We start from the raw sequence: 8,208 nt of genomic DNA on the forward strand, positions 1-8,208 counted from the left end.
AGTTGTTAAGCGAAGCCCCATTTTATGACCTTTTTTTGCCACCTTTACGTGAATCACTGTGGTTGTTAAGTTAGTAACATGATTGTAAAGTGAATCTGGCTTGCCCATTTGCTGGTCAGAAGGAGGTCACAAAAGATGATCCCATGATCCCAGGACACTGCAACTGTCTGAATTTTGATTACGTGACCCTGGGATACCACTATGGTCGTAAGTGTAAAAAAAAAAGTCATAGGTTACTTTTTTCAGTGATGTTGTACAGTGGCGAATTCAAATTTTTTACTAACAGTTTATTTATTTATTTTATTTCTCAAGCAAGTATTAGATAACAGCTATAAGTATAAGCATGGGGGTTGTGTCTGGCTTGGTGGGCGTGGCAGGGGAAGATTCCCACCCCACTGACCTGCTTTCCAGCTCCGTTCTCCTGTGCAGGGCAAGAAAAGGAGACCCAGCCATTCAGCTGGAACTCAATGGGAGGCAGAGAATAGATGGGGTTGGTGGAGCCAGTCAGAGGCAGTTTTCCAAACTACTCAAAATTTCTGCTACCGGTTTTCCAGAACTGGTCAGTACCTGCTGAATACCACCGCTGCTGTTGTAACTTCGAACAGTCATTAAATGAGAGGTTGCCCATCAAGGACTATCTCTATTGAACAGGAGGTGGGTAGGTTGACATTTGCCATCGGTAAACAAAACCACGGGGCGAATTTACTGGCAGGATGTAATAGGGGGTGGTGGAACAAAAAGGATAATCAGCTGTGCTTGATAAAGATTATTGTAGAATGCCGGGATTTGTTCTAAACGCAATGTTGAATCAACCCACTTCCCAATCTCCTGGAGAGAGCCTGGCGTTATGTAAAAGGCCTTTATAATCCATTTCTTTGGATTGAATAAACAGATGTATCTGGCAGTCCAGATATGAATAGGACGTGGGGTGTGTGTGTGTGTGTAGCGCTGGGGGGGGAGACAAGCTGCTTGAAAGGCTGAAAGCTTTTAGTCATAACATGCAGCACAGAAATGAGCTGGTATTTAATTTTCTCTAACCTGCAGATGATCACTGCTATCCATCCACATTACCCACCAGGTGGTGAGCATGTTATTATTTTAATCAATTGGCAGGAAGAACGGGAACAGAATAAAGCGGAGCCAGGAAACCAGCTGCCTAAATGGAAGGAGAGCACCCAGATCAGAGGGGCTGTTCAGCAGGTTCTGACCAGTTCTGGAGAACCGGTAGCAGAAATTTGGAGTAGTTCGGAGAACTGGCCAATCCCACCTCTGACTGGCCCCGCCCCCATCTCTTCTCCGCCTCCCAAGTCCCAGCTGATAGGCTGGGTCTTCTTTGGTTGCCCTGCACAGGAGAACAGAGGTGGAAAGCAGGTTACTGGTGTTGCATTGTGGGAAAAGAGACTCGAGACCCAGTTGACTTTCTCACTTTTATTTTCTTCTAGGAACTCGTTTTTTGGAGAAACCGCGGCAGTCTTCTTATAGCCGGCTGCTCGCGGCTCGTGTCCAATGACAGCTCTTCAAATCTCCCGCCGCCTCGGACCAACCTATAATAGGTACATATGCAAATATATAACACCCTTCTCCATGTGGTCCAGTCTAACCAATCCGGGCCCCACCTATCTTACGTAGTCTCGAAAATAGGTGAGGCTCTTATGGTTCCGACTGGACCCGCGCAATTCAGTCGTGAGTTCACCTCTGGACTGTTTCTCCCATCCTTTTCCGTGGGGCCTCCTGGAAGGTAGAGTCGTCCATGTCGCTCCCGTCAGGCCTTTTCTGGCTGGTTGAGTTGGCTCAGCCACTCCCGCCAGGCGTGGCTTCCTAATGGTTCTTTGAAGCCTGCTCCAGCATCCCCAAGTTGTTTTCTTCTTCTACAGTTTCAGGTACATGTTTGCGATTTCCGATCGGGGCTAATGTTAGTATTGGTTGTTGTGTTGTTGTTAGGGTTTATTTTGTCAATTCTTTTATTTGTGGAGGTTCTCCCCCCTCTGTGGTTGGGTTGTTTTTGTTAGAGGTTTGTGGAGGTTCTCTCCCTTCTTCTTCCTGATTGTTAGTGTTTCTCAGCGTGGTCCTCGATCTGATTTGGTCTATGTGTCTCCTCCAGCTCCTCCCATCCTATGTGTCTACCCTGTATGACCAGGGCCCTGTTATTTGGGTTATTTTTGCCGATATCCACAATGGTTCCCACGTGAGGTTTTTTGCATATACTAGGTCTCCTGTTTTGAATGTGCGGCATTACTGGAGGAGTCTGCTGGCTTTTCTGGGCTATATGTGGGGTGTAGTCTCTCTAGGTTTGATCTTAGTTTTCTTCCCATTAATAATTCTGCTGGGCTTTTATTTGTTGTGGTGTTTGGTGTAATGTGTTGTTATACTTAGTAGTTTGTCTATCTTTTCCTGTATATCTCCAGGTCCTAATTTGTGTAGTGTTTCCTTAGTATAACGGACCATGTGTTCTGCCCATCCGTTAATAGCCAGATGTCCCCGTGCTGTTAGTGCATGCCTTATCCCTAGGAACCTTTCAAATGTTATTGCCGTGAATTGTGGTCTGTTGTCAGATACAACTAAATCCGGCAATCCATGTGTCGTAAAAAGTTTTCTTAGTTGTCTAATAACAGCTTCTGTTGTGGTTGAGTGCATGATGCTTACCTCCAGCCAATTTGAGTAAGCATCTACCACTATTACGAATGTGTGTCCTTTAGTTGGTCCTGCAAAATCAAGGTGTATTCTAGACCATGGTCCTCTAGGTGTTTCCCATTCGTGTATAGGTGCAGAAGAGGGTGTAGGTCTAGATTCTTGGCATCATTTTCACGTTGCTACCCATTCCCCAATGTCTTTATCCATCCCTGGCCACCATACATAACTCCTAGCCAGGGACTTCATTCTGACAATACCCGGGTAACCCTCGTGCAATAATTCAAGTATTCATTTCCTTAATATGTCTGGTATGATGACTCTATCCTCCCATAGTATACACCCCTTTAAAGTTAATAGTTCCGTTTGTCTATTCCGAAATGGTTTAACAGTCTCGTCACTTGCAGTCTCTGGCCACCCTTTACCTATCCAATTTAAAATCCGTGCCAGGTTTTTGTCCCTCGCGGTTTCCATAGCAATGTCTGTGGCTGTGATTGGTATGTTTGCCATCGTCTCGATTTGAAGGGTTGATGTGGTTGGTGCAGGATCATCGTCTAAGTCAGGTAGGGGGGGAACGGCTCAGGGCGTCAGCGTGCGTTATGTTCTTTCCTGGTCAGTAGATCAAGTTGTAGTTGTAGGCAGCTAGGAATTCCGACCACCTCGTCATCCGCGGTGACAGTGTGTTAGGTGTAGCTTTGTTTCCTGTGAGGATTCCTCAAAGAGGTTTATGGTCTGTGAGAAGTGAAAAGGGTCTGCCATAGATACACTCGTGGAAACGTTTTATTCCTGTTATTGTGGCCAATGCCTCTCTGTCTAGTTGGCTGTAATTCCGCTCCAGTTTAGATAGAGTTTTTGTTAATGTTATTGGAAGGGTTTCGCTGTATTGTATTAGCACACAGTCTGATGTAAGTAAGTTTTTTATTTCCTGGAATGCTGTTTCTTCTCGTTGCCCCCAGGTCCAGGCTTTTTTATCAAGCAACCTGTGCAGTGGTTCCGCTATTGTTGCTTTCTGTGGTAGGAATACATTGTAAAAATTAATAAGTCCCAAGAAGGCTTGCAAGTCTGTTTTATTTTGGGGTCTGGGAGCTTCCTTTATTGCTCTGATTTTGTTTTCAGTGGGGTGGATTTCTTCTTTGTCGATGAGGTATCCCAGGAATTCGACTTTGTCGGTGGCTAATTGGCACTTCTCTCTTTTTACTTTAAATCCCACCTCTTTAAACTTTTTTAAGACCTCCCTTAGGTGGTCTTTCAGTTGTTCTTTGTCCTTGGCTGATACTAATATATCGTCAAAGTATGGTACCACCCCCTTTATTCCTTGCAATAGGCATTCCATTCAATGCCGGAATACCCCTGGGGCCACGCTAACTCCGAATTGCAGCCTTTGATGTCCCCCTATGTGTCACAATTTTTTGTGCTTCCACTGTTTCTGGATCAACTGGTAATTGTTGGTAGGCTTGTGCAAGGTCCAATTTCGCGAAGATTTTACCTGCCCCCAAAGAATGTAATAGGTGCTGTACCACTGGAACTGGGTATGCACTTTGCTGTAGCGCATGGTTAAGGATTGCTTTGTAGTCCCCGCAGATACGTACTGACCTATCTGGTTTCATAGGGGTAACAATTGGGGTTTCCCACCTTGCGTGGTCTATTGGTTCTAATACCCCTTGTGCGATAAGTTTATCTAATTGTTTATCAATTTTTGGTTTTAACGCGAAAGGGACTCGCCTTGCCTTTAGTCTTATAGGGGCTACATTTGGATTTAAGTTAAATGAGATAGGGGACTCCTGGTACTTGCCCAGTTCTCCGTTGAAAATGTCCTGGAATTCTTTCATCAGGTCCTCTTCCCAGTCTGTCTCAGTAATGCTGTTTATTCCAGTTACTCCGATTCCTAATGGTGCAAACCATTTGAGTCCCAATAGGCTGGATTGATCCCGGTCGACTACTGTTAATGGGAGGACTTTAATTTGTTTTTTGAATTCAACTTTGAAATGTCCGGTACCCACTACAGGAATTCTGTTTCCCTGGTAGTCCTTTAGGATGAGCTTTTGTATTTTGAGCTCTCCCTTGTTTATATCAGGTATTAGTCCTTTTAGATTATCCCACGATACCATTGATAAATACGAGCCTGAGTCCACCTCCATCTCGCATGGTTGGCCTTCTATGGTGACTTGTATATGTACCTTTTTTGCATTGGTTGAGTTTAAGTGCCCGATGGTTATTGTTTGATGTGTTTCCTCTTTTCTGTTTGCTTCTTTCCATCGCTTCTTTCTGTTTTCTTGACTCCAACGGCTCCCTATTTGCTTTTCCCTCTTTCTGGTAGGGTATTCCATCTTTGTCTAGGGCCATAGTTATTTTTAGTTCGGCATGCCCTAGCTATGTGTCCCCGCTGTTCACAATACCTGCAAATAGCGTCGAAGAAACGGCATTCGGAACATGGATGGTTTCCTCCGCACCCGGCACAACGGAATTCTGACTTTCTTTCATTTCGCTCCCGTCTACCTTTTTCCGACCGGAGTTGATTTACCTCTTCCTCACTGGCTCAAAGTTGACTCAGCCTTCTATCTTTCCAAGGTCGGTAAAATGAGGAGCCAGATTGTTGGGGGCAATACACTGACTCTATAAACCCCTTAGAGAGGGCTGCAAAAGGATTATGAAGTGGCTTATAATATTCCTTCCTTCCTTCCCTTCCTCTCTTCTTTCCTTTCTCATTATCCTTCCTGGTGGTGCAGTGGTTAAAGTGCAGTATTGCAGGCTAATTCTGCCAACTCATTCTGTTCGACCCTCACCAACTCAACATTGACTCAGCCTTTCATCCTTCCAAGGTTGCTAAAATGAGGACCCAGATTGTTGGGGGGGGGGCAATAGGCTGACTCTGAAAAACCGCTTAGAGAAGGCTCTACTATGAAGTGGTATATAAGTCTAACTGCCTTTCTTAGCAACAGAAATTCTGGCCTCAATTATAGTTATTGAGTCAAGGACTAACTGTACAGACTTTCCCCCTCCACTTTAAATTTTAAACAATCTGGTACAAAAGCTAAAATCAAAAGCGGATCTTTAAAGGGTTAGCAAATGAGGCTCCCTTCTGCTTGGTTAAATCTAGGCAGATGTGACAATGACATTTGAGCAGTCACAGGACTCGTTAACCGACTCTGCTTTCTTGCCAAATCAGCCCACTTTAGCTTTATTAATAAATCATTATGTAACGCGCTATTGGCAGACACGCTGCAATATCAGGTGGCCCATTTTTTGAAAGGATGCTATAATTCAAAAACTGCAACGATTTCCCTCAGCTTCATTTTCTACCGGTGAGAACTTCAATCATTGTTTAGAGAATATGGAGGGAGCAGGGAGCATATTGGGGTTCTATTCTGAAATGAAGTGGAATTAGGATCAAAGTATCACTTCTTAGGTTAAAAAGCTCTAGATTAGTCCAACTTGAAGAGGTGTGGACTTCCCAGAATTTCCCAACCATAATGGCTGGCTGGGAGATCCTGGGAGTTGAAGTTCACACGTCTTCAAGCCCACAAGTTTGGGAGACACTGATCTAGATCAGAGGTCCCAAACTTGGCAACTTTAAGACTTGTGGACTTCAACCCCCAGAATTCTCCAGCCAGCTATGTTGAGTTTGCATTGGGATTTTAGGTTACCAGGCAGACTCTCAGCTCTTTCATCTAAATCAGTCCCCCCCATCTACCCCGCCAAAAAAACTTGGCAACTTTAAGACTTGTGGACTTGTGGATAGCTGGCTGGAGAACTCTGGGAATTGAAGTCCACAAGTCTTAAAGTTGCCAAGTTTGGGGACCCCTGATCTAGATGTTATCAGTTACCTGATACTTCTCTACAATTCTTAGCTCTTGTTCAAAATTTTATACCCCATCTCTACAAAAGACTCTTCCTCTCTAACAGCATTTAATACAAGCCCAAATGTGGCAAACTGGAAGAGTTTCTCCATCACTGCAAATATTCTTAGTTCATGTAAAGCTTTCATTGTTGCAAATTGGAATACATTGAAACCAGTGAATTTGGGTTAGGATGGAAGACCTATTGACCAAGGCTGTAGTCCCCAACCTTTATGGCTTAGCTGCCTGGTGGGTGGGTGTGGGGAAAGGGGAACTGACCCATGCAAGGGGTGGGCCTGCGTGCACACGCATGTGTGCACCAGCCCGTTGCTCACACAAGTTGAGTTGTGCATTCACATGTGCCGGCCAGCCATTCATGTGGCCCAGTTCTGAACAGGCCATAACCTGGTAGTGGACCTCGGTCCAGGGGTGGGGACCCCTGGGTTAGACCAGGATGATTAGGGGACTGGAGACTAAAACATATGAAGAACAGTTGCAGGAACTGGGCAGGGCTAGTCTAGTGAAGAGAAGGAGCAGGGGAGACATGATAGCAGTCTTCCAGTATTTGAGGGGCTGCCACAGGGAGGAAGGGGTCAATCTATTTTCCAAAGCACCTGATGGCCAGAAAAGGAATAATGGATGGAAACTGAACAAGGAGAGTTTCAACCTGGAAATTAGGAGAAACTTTCTGACAGTGAGAACAATCAATCAATGGAACAGAAGTTGCCTTCGGAAGTTGTGGGAGTTCCATCATTTGAGACTTTCAAGAGTCTCAAATTGGACTTCCATCTGTCAGAAATGGTGTAGGGTCTCCTATATGGGCAGGGGGTTTGACTAGATGATCTTCAAGGTCCCTTCCAACTCTGATTGTCTGTTATCTGTTAGACTAACTTAAACAAAATGGAGAAAAAAACCAGTTGAATAAATAACAAACAAGCAAACAAATAAACCACTTTCATGTTGGGGTCAAAAAACTTTATATAGCCCAGTCATGAAGTCACTAGGGCTACACTATCTGGCAGCAAAAATCCAGATATCCACTAGTGATTATTTATATTTTTGCAGCTTAGATATGCTAGCCTTTGAGACTTTTTACTCACTCTGTCAATAAAATGTTCTTTCCAACAGCTCTTCCCCTGGGACCATAACTACTCATGGATCGCTATAGAAACAACTCCTCCTGGAAGTTACGAGGTTGTTCTAAACCATCTCTGTTTTATTTTTCCTGAAGTCAAGGTGAGTCAAAGCAGAACAAAATGAAATTGATTCAGACCTGCAATAGATACCTTTTATATGAAACAGCAAAGAGAGAAAGGGCACAGTTAAGACCTAAAGCTGCCTTTTAAGCAGCTTTCAGATGTGAGGAGTAACAGAATAACAGAGTTGGAAGGGACCTTGGAGGTCATCTAGTCCAGTGGTTGCCAACCAGTGGGCCGGGGACCATTGGTGGTCCACGAGAAAATTTTGGTGGTCTGCATAGAAATGTCATCTCAAAGCATGGGACTCTGCAAGGCCTCCTGCTCCAAGAGGCTGCGCCGTTGTGACAAGTTTGTATATGTCTTTTGGTGTTGTTCAGTTGTATGTTGTGAGGGAGCACCTTGTTTCGTTGTTCTCAGGTTTCTGAGTACAATGACAATAAACTTATCTTATCTTATCTTATCTTATCTTAAGTCTCACAAAGAGTCATTTCTGGCGGAGTTTGGGGGAGAGAAAGAAAGACTTCTGCTGCTTTCCTTGCATGAAG

The 8,208-nt window shown here is 44.4% G+C and overlaps 1 long non-coding RNA gene across 1 annotated transcript; it reads left to right on the forward strand.

Moving 5' to 3' along the window:
* The first annotated feature begins 1,012 nt into the window (after window positions 1-1,012).
* On the forward strand, window positions 1,013-8,007 carry LOC148124902 (uncharacterized). The gene is made up of 3 exons (XR_015744771.1): window positions 1,013-1,371; window positions 1,443-1,553; window positions 7,593-8,007. It is a non-coding gene; the product is annotated as an uncharacterized LOC148124902 (long non-coding RNA).
* The last annotated feature ends 201 nt before the right edge of the window (window positions 8,008-8,208 follow it).

This window comes from Pseudonaja textilis, chromosome 10, assembly GCF_049901715.1.
Source record: "Pseudonaja textilis isolate UNSWEBS1 chromosome 10, rPseTex1.2, whole genome shotgun sequence".
Classification (NCBI taxonomy): Eukaryota; Metazoa; Chordata; class Lepidosauria; order Squamata; family Elapidae; genus Pseudonaja; species Pseudonaja textilis.